This window comes from Clarias gariepinus, chromosome 15, assembly GCF_024256425.1.
Source record: "Clarias gariepinus isolate MV-2021 ecotype Netherlands chromosome 15, CGAR_prim_01v2, whole genome shotgun sequence".
In the NCBI taxonomy this organism is placed as follows: Eukaryota; Metazoa; Chordata; class Actinopteri; order Siluriformes; family Clariidae; genus Clarias; species Clarias gariepinus.
The window spans coordinates 16,687,232-16,699,291 of NC_071114.1; the positions used below are offsets into that span (position 1 = coordinate 16,687,232).

General features: G+C 38.1%; 1 protein-coding gene across 14 annotated transcripts in view; it reads left to right on the forward strand.

Annotated features, from left to right (window-relative positions):
- The first annotated feature begins 6,844 nt into the window (after nucleotides 1–6,844).
- The window catches only part of ptprsa (protein tyrosine phosphatase receptor type Sa), a 266,166-nt gene continuing 260,950 nt past the window's right edge, over nucleotides 6,845–12,060 (forward strand). For 5 of the 14 annotated variants that reach the window (XM_053513183.1, XM_053513182.1, XM_053513193.1 and 2 more), the window contains exon 1: nucleotides 6,845–7,136. The gene's annotated coding sequence lies outside the window, so the exon portion shown is untranslated. The remainder of the gene's footprint in view (nucleotides 7,137–12,060) is intronic. The other 9 variants (XM_053513187.1, XM_053513188.1, XM_053513185.1 and 6 more) reach the window with 3 other exon arrangements.

Consider the following 12,060-nt stretch of genomic DNA (forward strand, 5'->3'; position numbering starts at 1 on the left):
AAGCAAGATAGTTCAAGCTGTGATTTGTCATAATTGAGATAATTATGGCATACAGCTAATGAAAACCCCAAAGAAGAAAATTAGAATATTACATGCAATCAATAAAACAAGGATTGTACATAGAACATATCGGACCTCTGAAAAGTATAAGTATGCATATGCAATTACTGCCTCAATGCAGCACGGCATGGAAGCTATCAGCCTGTGGCACTGCTGAGGTGTTATGTGCAGCTCTTCCGCACTGTTTGGTCTCATGTCTCTCATTTTTCCCTTGGCAATGCCCCCTCAGGTCAGGTGAGTTTCCTGCCCAAGCAGCACAGTATTCCCACGGTCATTGAACCAGGTTTTGGTCCTTTTGGCAGTGTGAGCAGGTGCCAAGTCCTTGCAGTATTTAGCTCTCCATTCTTTCTTCAGACTTTGGGTCCTTTGTTTCCAAATGAGATGCAAAAGTTGCTCTCATTAGAAAATAGGAGTTTGGACCACTGAGCAACAGACAGGTTTTTTCTTTAGCCCAGGTAAGACACTTCTGACGTTGTTTGTTTTTCAGCAGGGGCTTGACAAGAGGAATACCACATTTGAAGCCCATGTCCAGGATCCGTCCGTGTGTGGTGGCTCTTGATGCACTGACTCCAGCCTCAGTCCACTCCATGTGAAAGTGCCCAAAACTTTTAATGGCCTTTTCCTGGCAATCCTCTCCAGGATGCGGTCATCCCTGCTGCTTATTCACCTTTTTCTTCCATAATTTTCCCTTCCACATAACTTTCTATTAATGTGCTTTGATACAGCACTTTGGGAACATCCAACTTCTTTTGCAATTACCTTTTGCGGCTTTTCCTCCTAATAGAGGATGTCACTGGTTTTTTGCACAACTGTCAGGTCAGCAGTCTTTCCCATGATTGTGCTTCCTACTGAACCAGACTGAGAGACCATTTAAAGGCTTAGGAACCCTTTGCTGTTCTTATGGCTTAATTAGCTGATTAGAGTGGGACACTAGAATATTGAACCTTTTCACAATATTCAAATTTTCTGAGATTGTGGATTTGGGGTTTTCATGACCTGTTAACCATAGTCATCTCAATTATGACAAATCACGGCTTGAACTTTATTGAAACCTTGGTTTGTGAGTAACGTGGTTTGCGAGTGTTCCGCAAGACGAGCAAAAATTAAAAATAAATTAGATTTTTTTACTAAAAGATTTTTACTTGGAAAATGAACAAGTCTTAGTTTACGAGTACCGAGTATCATTTATCATACATGTGCTTTTTGTTTTGACGCCGAACATTGCGTGATCACAACTGTGCCAACAGTTTTTCTCTCTTGCGCTGCGTAATTGTGGGTAATCGTCTAGCCTGCTGGGTCTTAGTGCGCTTCTCTTACTGGTATAATCAACATCTGTGCACGCGTGTACTGTTTACTATAACACTTTGACCATGCGTGTGTGTAAAACATTTTATTTTGTGTATATGTGTGTGTATACAGCATAAAGCAAATGCAAGTCCTATTAGAGAGGTTAAAAATCCATTTTCTCTCACTGTATCAGCCTGCTCTTTGTCTCTGTGTGCGCGCGCGTGTCACACACACACACACACATACTTAACACACACACAGACTTAATGGGCATGAGGCGAGGCGACATAGGTGGGACACATGGAATGTGGGATTTATTCCTCGCATCGTAGAGGGAAGCAGGAGCTTAACAGCGCAAGGGTTGATAATCTTGGTTATGGTGAAAGGGCCGATGTAACGAGGTGAAAGGAAGGAAGGTCTTTGGTGGAGAGCATGACTCTCTGCCAAATGCCAAATGTTGCTTGGGCTTGGTTCATGAGAGAGGGCTTGCTTGATGCTGGTTTCGATGTCGAGCTCTTAAACAGCGAGCGAGCAGGCATGGGGGCGGCAAGATAGTTTCACATGCGGCAGGATCTTGGGCGGTCATAAATAGTCTCAAAAAGGCATCCGGCTTGGTGTTCTCAGACCCTGGTCAGTAGGAAAGTGTGAAGTTGAACCTCGTGAAGAAGAGGGACCACCGGGCCTGGCAAGAATTGAGCCTCTTGGAATTCCATAGATACTCAAGGTTCTTGTGGTCGGTCAATACTAGGAATGGGACCTCCGTTCCCTCTAGCCAGTGTCTCCATTCTTCCAGGGCTAACTTAATGGCTAAGAGTTCACAGTCCGATGCCATAATTACTTTCAGCAGGAGCCAGGCGTTGGGAGAAGAAGGAGCAGGGGTGCAGCTTATTATCCAGGCTGGATTAAAAAAGCCGCAAGTCCGACCGCGAAGCGTCAAAACCAAAAGCACAAAGCGAAAGCCGTAATCAAAAGGAAAGCGCGAGATCAAAACCGGGAATACAAGCAGCGAGGCGAACCGAAACCAAAAGGGGCGAAAAACAGGAGTCGTAAATCAAAGGAGGAAGCGTGGGTCGAAAACCGGGAGATCAAAAGGCAGGCGAACAAGAAAAAACAAAGCGAGGTCATAACGTGAAAGACAATGAAAGAAAACGCGAGAAAATCGAGGTATAAATACACACAATAATCCAGCGATCTGAGAAGCGCGCAGTGCGTGCTTAAATCACTGGAATAATCAGGGCGTGAATCATGACATTTTCAAAGGTAAAGTGCAGGTTCATTTGTTTAATTTTTACTTTACAGCAGTGATTCCGTTAGTATGTCCCTCAATCGAATGTCATTAGAAAGATTTCTTGTTTATTTTTTCGATAAAACAGTGTTTCCCTTGTGTTCACGTGTGTGTGTGAAAAGAGTGGAGGAAGGATGTGTAAGAAGAGAAGGATGGGGTAAGTAAGGGACTCCTTACTTTAGCTTCACACACACACATACACACACACAGCACCTGCGCGCACAAATGGAAACACTTATCTGTCAGGATTTAGTTTAACTTTTTTTTTAAGTTAAGTGCAGGTTAATTAGTTTTATTTTTACTATATTTTGTGTTAATTATTTTTATGTATTTATTTTTTGGGGCTGTGGAACAAATAATTTGAGTTTCCATTATTTCTTATGGGAAAATTAAATTTGGGTTACGAGTGTTTTGAAATATGAGCCCGCTTCCTGAACGAATTATGCTCGTAATTGTCGTAATCCAAGGTTCCACTGTAATGTATATGTGACAAATAAGGGCTTAAATTAACTGCATTCTGTGTTATTGCTGGGAGTGACGCATGAACATACCTTGGTCAGGAGACCAGTTATTTTTGTTCTGTAGGATGTAAGAAAACAGAGATCCAAATTAAATGCAAGTGAAAGGAAATTAAAAGTAATAAGGATAGGATAAATTTGAATCTGTGAATATAGAACTATTGATTAATTAATTAACGACTCAATTTATAGCAATGCAGTCAAATGTAGATACATGGCTTATGGTGAGTATAAGAGGAAAGTAAAAACAATAAGTACTGAAATATTGGCAAAAGTAAGAAGTATATTGTGGTTTATATCAGGTTAAATACATAAGGGATAGAAAACATGAACATGTTACAACCCTGTTAACAAACTGGTTAAAATGGGTCTTAAAGTGGATATAAACACAGAATTATATAAATAGTAATTTGGCACCTTTAATAAAGCCTTGTCAAGGCATGGAAAAGAAATTGCATGACTGGTAATATTCATTATAAAATTTTAACCATGAAAACAAGGTTATGGGCAAAATTAGATCAACAGGTTGTACCCTGTGAAATGTAATAATTATCAATCAGGTCTGAAATAATAAGATTGTCTCGAAAACTGAATTTTAGAACATTTGACCCTTTGAATTAGTTTATAATTGTGTGTGCAAAATATCTAATGGTTGTCTAATGTTTTTGCTTTTTTCGTAGTGTCTGACAAGTGATACATTTTAATGTTATTAAAAATGGTACCGTAGATGAAAGACTTTCTGACAGTTGTCATGGTGATTAGTCATCAAAGTAAATATAGACCACATGAAGCACAACCATCATATTTCACATGCAGGTTCGACTAATTCATAATTCATGCATCCTGCTTATTTAATTTGTCAGGCAGCAGATACAGACACACATTAAAGTTAAAAAAATTGCTTTGTAAAATGTTGCAGACAAATACAAAAACAGGCAAAGGTTAGTGATGTGCAATGAACATAAACAGGGCTAGGCAAAGAGCAAAATTAAGGAAAGCAGAAACAAGACCAAAAGTTTACAGCTGATTCCACCTCATACTTGACAATAGCATGTACAGTATATTTTCTAATGTGTGGGTGGCATGAAAGTCCTTAATCACTGCTAGTGTGTGTTTCAGGTGTTTGGGATCAGGACTCAGACAAGCTAAAATGGAGTTGGAGCGGTGACTATGCTCACTGGCCGAGTGGTGTCGTGGAGTTGAGACTGATCCTTGCAGGGACATGACATACTCACTGCTTCTCTTTTTTATCAAAATCTGCTGTCTATAGTAAAAGTTATGATTTTTCCAACACCATGTTATTAATTTATAGTTTTGAAATGAATTCATTCCTGTGTGCGTCAATGACCTAGTTATTGTCTGAAATGAAAGGCTTTCAAGCTTTTCAAAAGAAACCTTCAAAACTGAGGCTTAATCCATCACTGGGCAGCCAGGACACTAAAACAGTTAGATTTGGATGTGTTTACGATCATAAAGAGAAAAAAAATATATGTAGTTTGGAAGCAGAGTGTGAAATGGCAGACATTTTAAGACAACATGAAATTAAGGACTGACATTTTTACTATGTGGATTGATTGGTACACAATTCATCTAATATGTTCACTTAATAAACAAAACTGCAGTTATTTTACACCCACCTCTAAATAGCCTTTTTGCCTTTAGGCCTAAAAAATCATATTTGTAAATTACATTTAAAAAAAAATGATTATCATTATGATTTCTGATTATGATTATGATTATGATTTTTTTCATAGTGTATGGTAGTGAGTAAAATGACATCTGTGAACATTAGAGCAAAAAAATCTGACTTTGTATTGTATGAATAAATGTTTTTACTTATTATTATGTTTGTTTATTTATTTATTAGATTTTCTGCTTCACACATTCTTTAGGGAGCTTCTGGGGAAGCATTGAAGGTTACACTATATCTATAAATGATTCCCAGAAACTAAAACCTCTTTACGATGCTTAGATCCAATGACTTTCCAAAGAATAACCGAGGATCTTTTTCATTATCATCAGTATGATCTGTTGTCCAGACCTAGACCTCCATTTACAATACAAATTTAACTTAAAATCAGTTTTCTCTTGAGTAAAACATGGCAAAGAGCAAAATAGAGCAATTCCTCTTAAAACATTTTGTAATGATATCACCTAAGGCATTGTTACTGTAAGCATTCTTTCCTTTAATTCTGCTGCGTGGGCTTTAATTGGTTACTAACTCAGTTATCCTCTGCCTTCAGTGGTAATTTGTCTTACCGATTCGGTACTGGTTCACATCTACAAGTCATAAAGTTTAGCACTAATTAGCTCACTACTTACAGTTCACTTCAGCCAAATTCAGCATTATTCAGACCTGTATTTAATGATTAGTTCTTGGTCTATACTTGTACAGAAAAATAATATTTATTGGTTTTCCCTTAAGTGGTGTCCATTTAAAACGGTCCTTTAAAGCAATTTGATTTTCAGCACTTCAGTCTAGAGCGACACTTGGCTACCCTGAGTATTTCTCTCCTCAAAGTCCCCTGCGTAGGCTTCTTTTATGCCACTTGGATTGCACTCATATTTGTGCCACATGCTGTGTAAATCATCCTCAATATGATTCATACTTGTACGAAAAATGGTTATGCATCTTACAGTAGCAACAGTTTTCGTTCTGTATTTTGTTTTCAACTTCCAAGTAGAGCCATTTTAGATGCCATGAAAAACCATTTGTATGAGGTTGCAAGGTAATTCACAATAATGTGCAAAAATATGTAGCATACATATTAGATGAACATATATAGATTAAAACAAAGCTGGAACAGCATGACTCTTCGAAACTTTTTCATAATTTTCCCAGAAGTGATGAACTATAAAATGTATTTTTAGATACACAAGTGTATTGATTTCCATAACACTAAGGGATGAATACAAACAGCTCTGAAATGCCAGTTTTGATTTTAGGGGACCTTTAAAGGGCTTCTTTGGTTAATGGGTATGTAAGAATCTACAACTGTGTTATTTGTTACTAGAGGTTACCAGCGGCTCCGCCCATGTGCAAATCCTGATGCCTGTAGGATACCATTACCTGTGAAAAGAGTGTGTGGTCAACTTGCTGTCGTTCCTCACGCTGCTCTCATGACTTGCCTGTCGTATGTGCCGTTGCTGTAGATGCTCAGGAGCCTGATGCGGGGTTTCGGTAGCTCTGAGCTACGCCTGATGTACTCATTTTTGCCGTAGACAATGCTGATACGTTCACTATATGACCTGTGCAAACATCAACAAAATTTCTTTTTAGTTTATTATTATTAAATGTTCCATTCTAGGTTTGTAGAAAGGATGATGTCACCAACTGATGATGCAGAGCCTGATGAAACTCTTTGATTTCTTAACCTGTTTAATTCCTCAGTTGGCTGCATGGAAGCACGCTTTGTTGCATCTTGATCATGTTACTGTCAGATTATTACACTCACACCACCATAAGGATGCTTTTACCATCTGTGGTGTACTACACTGACACACTGGTTAGTACAGTACGTGTGCAGCCTGGGAGCGCAGCCCATGACTTCATCACGTAGCCAAAAAGGGGCGGGGATAAGGGAGGGGTGGAATAAATGCAGGGGCGTGATTATGAGAGGATGCTGCGAGAGGGAAAGGTGGGTGGGTGTGTGCGTGTGTGTGCGCGCGCGCATGACATCACTCGCCTCTCGCTTTCTCCAAACCGGCGGCTTTAGGAGGAGCGGCAGTCCTGCCATACACTCGCGCGCGCACGCACACACTCAAACACGCGCATACATACGCTACCGGGGGATTTAAACCTGTATGTACCGCCAAATTAAGGTTCCCGGATCTCGGAAAACACATCCATACGGGATTATAATTATTATTTATACATTTAGACGTATATATATATTTTTTTTTCTTTTTTTTTTTTGAAGATGTGACGGTTTTTTTGCGCGTGCACGAGGAAAAGGAGCGCTGTCGTTTCAGTCAGGAGTAGAAAGGTAAGAGCAAGTTATGTATGCTTAAAGTAAAATAAGAACAATTGGAGAAATAAGTGCATTGAGTGAACTTGATTGATTGATTGATTGATTGATTTTTATGTTAATGTGCATGCAGAATACGTACGTTTCTATGAGATCTATCAGGACATGGTTTGTGACTTAGATTTGGGATGTTTTTTATTCTTTCCCTATAGTGCACTATAACGTACCTGTTTGTCGTGTCTATGCTGTTCGATGTTTAACGTTCATACGGTTATAAATGCGCGTGACACCCCTAGAGCCGGTGTCAGAGCATACCCCTATCCTACATACGAGTCGATGTCGGATATTTCAAGTGATAGATGTAGCCTGTATGCCGCGGGAAAATACCATACTGAAGTGCATACAGTATAATGGTGATGGTGTGCGAGTTTCTGTGGATGAAGCTGGGACGTGAAGAACACAGGCGCGGGGCTGTGGTGAAGGATCTCAGCAGCGCTGTCTCGTGCTGTGCGTTTCGGAAGCGCTTTATAGTTTCCCATGAGGGTCATTTGGAATAATAACCTGCTTATGCTTGCTTTAGATCGACATGTCTGCATGTGTACGATAATAATAGTAATAATACGACTATATGTCGTATTATTACTATTATTACAATACTAATACGATAATAATATGACTCGGAGGTAAAACATAAAGAAGACCAAGAACACCGTAAGTTTTTTTTTTTTTTTTTTGGAGACATGAAAAGACAGGTTCGTCCTGAGGGCTTAGTAAATCAGATTTTAGACTGGGATCATAATCACGCATTTAAAGACTTTTCATCCATCCTAGTCCGCGTGTGATTACACACACACACACACACTGAACGTCCAACATCACGCAAAGCGGATCCCGTACACTTCACTCTCATTCTGAGGTTTGCGCCCTTTCTGGTTGGGTCTCGGTGTCTGGGATTGAAATTAACAGTTTTATTTTATGCGTTGCGCACATGTGCCACGATTTTGGATATAACATTTAGCGTTACAACCAATTTCCCTTTTTATAACCAATTTTAGCAGGTTTGACATTAGTTATCCACTATGAATTCCGTATTCCGTATTTTTGTAAACTCTAATGCTGTAATATAAAAGTTATAGTCATATCTTCGTAGTAGTCGCGCGGATCGCGCGCGTTTATCCTCGCAATCCTACAAATCCCTAATTACATCACATTATTAATTTGCATCAAGTAGGTAGACTCTTGTATAACAAGTGGTTATACCTGTAACATTTTTTCCTTCCAATTTATCCATCTCCCGATAGCTGTTTTGGTCCTCGCCTACGGGAATCAGCGCATCAGTTCAATCTCAAGCGTATATACATATAAACTGGGTTGCCAGTGTGTGTCGGTTGTTTCACCTACCACCGTTGAAAAGCATCCACTAAACCACAGGTTCCCACCCAGGTCCTGCTTATTCATGTTTTCATCTCCGAACACACCTGGGACAGCTTATCAGCTAGTTAATCACCCTTTCTGTGTAAAGTGTGTTGGTTTGAGAGGAAATAATATGTGGGACGGGGGTTCTCCATGACCAAGAATAGGAACCTGTGCGCTTATCCATCTTTAACACTATAAGAATTATTTCATAACTAAGTTATGTACTACGTCTTTTTCTTGATCCCCAGTAGTATACGTAAAATCTATAGCATCTCAATATTCTTAGTTTATATTCAGTAAGCATTTTTAATTCTCATACACTACACGGAACTTAAAAGCAAACATACAATCCAAATTGTGATAGATGGATGGATAAAAAGTATTTATTTAAATGAGTTTTTATTCATTTGCGATTATTATAATGTATTTATTATTATGGTTAATTATAAACAACATGTCTGGGCTACACAGTTGTGGTTTATATAGTGAACTCTATCTATCTATCTATCTATCTATCTGTCTATCTATCTGTCTGTCTGTCTATTTTGGCTGGGGAAAAAAAATAAAGTAGACAGTGTATTTGGCAACCCGAGCAGTTAGGTAAAAGCTTTCGGAAACTCGCGTTCTCCATGTCCGGTTTTTATAAGTGATTTTATTTATTTATTTTCGATTTTCTTTTATTTAATCATTTGTTTGTCAGAAATCATAGTTTAATTAGTGGACTGAGACGCATTATTGAACTATCAGCCACACTAAGAAAAGAAATAAACATTTTTGAACAGCACGATTAATACTAACATCACGATTTAAGCTATACGTATACATGTACATTTGCGTCTTATGTATTTATTTCACAGTTTGTCGAGGTATTACGCACTTCGCAGTGTGTGTATCACTTGGATATTACGTTACAAGAACGTACTCCAGCGTATCCTGTGTATTGCTTAGGAGTGTAGTATCCTATGAGGTTGTCGGTTTGAGACACGGCCATATGGCAAGCGCGACCGTTGGTGTGTGAAATGCCTGCGCATGCGCACTAGAAATCTATTTCTGGCACCATGTTAAATACGGTTGAATGCGGTTTGGGACTTAGCCATGAGAATGGAAAGTAAATTTGACATTGCAACCGCTGAAGTAAACGGCCTCGTTGGGTCGTTAATAGTGTCAGAACGGCGCATGCGCAGCATTGTTTATACTTTCCCATTTGGATCATCAGGTTAAATAGATATGGATTGGTCAAGTGACCGATGCACTGGTGGTTATGAGATATGATTAGCGAGATAGGCTACAAGCATTTGACTTGTTTTTATTACTTTTTTTCTCCAAATATTGTTCTTATATGTGATGACTTTATACCTCATAGAATATCTTACCATCCTTGTATGGGCTTTCTACTGACATAAATATTAATTTAACTAATTAATTCTAAATCCAAATGGTCTCACAAGGTCATATTCCTATCTATGCAGGGACATTTTGGTCTCCACTAAGCCATAAAAACATGGCCGCACATACACACACACAAATGATGTAACTTTACAAATGAACTGCATGACTCGGCTGGTCTGCCTTTTTGTATTATGTTCATTTTCACAAGGCTTTTTAATTTCATCAGGACAGGCTTCATGTTATCACCATTTCATTTTTATTCTTGCCCCCCCTGGCTGATGTGGAGCTGAAATGGAGACCACCAGGGCTTTGCATCAGAAATAATCAAAGCAGCAACTCTTGAGGCTGATCAATTATCTTAATAAAAATAATATTACAAAGCAGGATGCTATGATTGTTTTGAAGTCATAAAAACAGCTTATATTGCTTAATCAATGCCACCACCATGACATGCCAGCAATTCCTCTGATTCATTGCCTCTGCATGTATGCAGCTTCTCATGCTTGTATTCATAAATACAAAATGCCATATTTAATATATTCAGATACAGTATTTGTCTTAAATTTGCTGGTTGGTAAAGCTACCAAAAACTGACATTAATGATTAAATATTATTTCCTTATTAAGGGGTGGATTTAGCTTTTTACTAGCAAAGTATAGGATGTACCTTGTTCATACAACATTTTTAGTTTGGGAGTGAAATCTGATTATTTTTGTATTTTGTAAAGCAGCAGTTGCTATACATATATACATACACACACACACTTTTTCATACTATCCTTGTAAAGACCTTTCACTGATAGAAATATTAAAGCAGCAAATGAATGCTATGCATACACTTCAATTTAACCCTAAAAAGAAGATTTTCCTATGGGGACCAGGCAAATGTTCCTGCAAGGTCGCAACTATCAGGTATTTCTATTCTTGTTTCTTGTGGACAGTTGGTACGCATAATTTCTTACATAAAATGTATTCTATTTTATGTATTTACATAATGTATTATATTATAATTGAATACACATTCTAACAAATTGCAGCATCATTTATTTGGGCTCTTCTACTAAATGTTCCCATTACTGGTTAAATCTGCAAGATATTTTTTAGTCTTTAATTAACAATTAGTTAACAGGCAGACATAAACAAAATGCTGAAGCGTGACAAAATAGAAGCTGTAAATTAATGCAAGATTGCCATCCAGGTTGACTAAGGCCCTGACAGAAACACAAGACTATAATTAAAACCTCCTGCACAAGATGTAGGACTTTAAATACAGTCGATGTACTTTGTTCTTCAGCCTATCAAAACCGGTTGTCGAGAGCCATACAGCATATTAGCCACAACCCAGACGAGAGGATCACACAAATCACTCACTGTCATCTGATAGATTTATAGCATATGCACAGTATTGTGCAAAAGTCTTGATCCACCCCGATTTCTTTATATGTTGCTTACAAGGAGCTAGAATTGTTTGAGGAAACAAAAAACAAAAGTTCTCCAAGTTTCCTGAAAGACACTGTTGGCTTTCATTTTTAGTCCAGTCCATGTGCTTGAGCAGTTTCAGGGGAATGTTTTTGTTTGTTAAGCGCCAAAGTGACCAAGGCAAAAAACAAAAAACAAAAAAAAACATCTAACTTAAAAAAGATTGAACCAATGAGAAACAGGTGCAGATGATGACAGATGATCAGGTCAGTGATTAGTATACTGGTAATGCTGAATGCTGAGTGGTTGGAACACTAAAGTTGGAAATGAGGTTGCTGCTGAAGTTGTTAAACAAACAACAGATTTTTATATTATATCTTCAGGCACTTTGCAGCCTGTCACAGTAAGAGATAAGTTTCCATTTAACCTAATCTACATAGTTAAATTTAGTATGAACAAATGAGGGTTAGCTTGAGATGTTAGTACAGTACTGTAGCCATGTTAAAAATATAAACATACAACATAACTTTCCATTATTCTATGCTAAGAGTATAATGGTGGACTCTTTTTTGCTTCTGAGTGACTGTAAATTCACTACTCTTCACAATATTCAGTACTAGGGATGGGAAAAAAAATTGTGACTCTTAAAAAAAGTAAAATTCTGCGGTACGTTGCATACAGTGTACTTACTCTTATCTTATATAATTTTTATGGTCTAA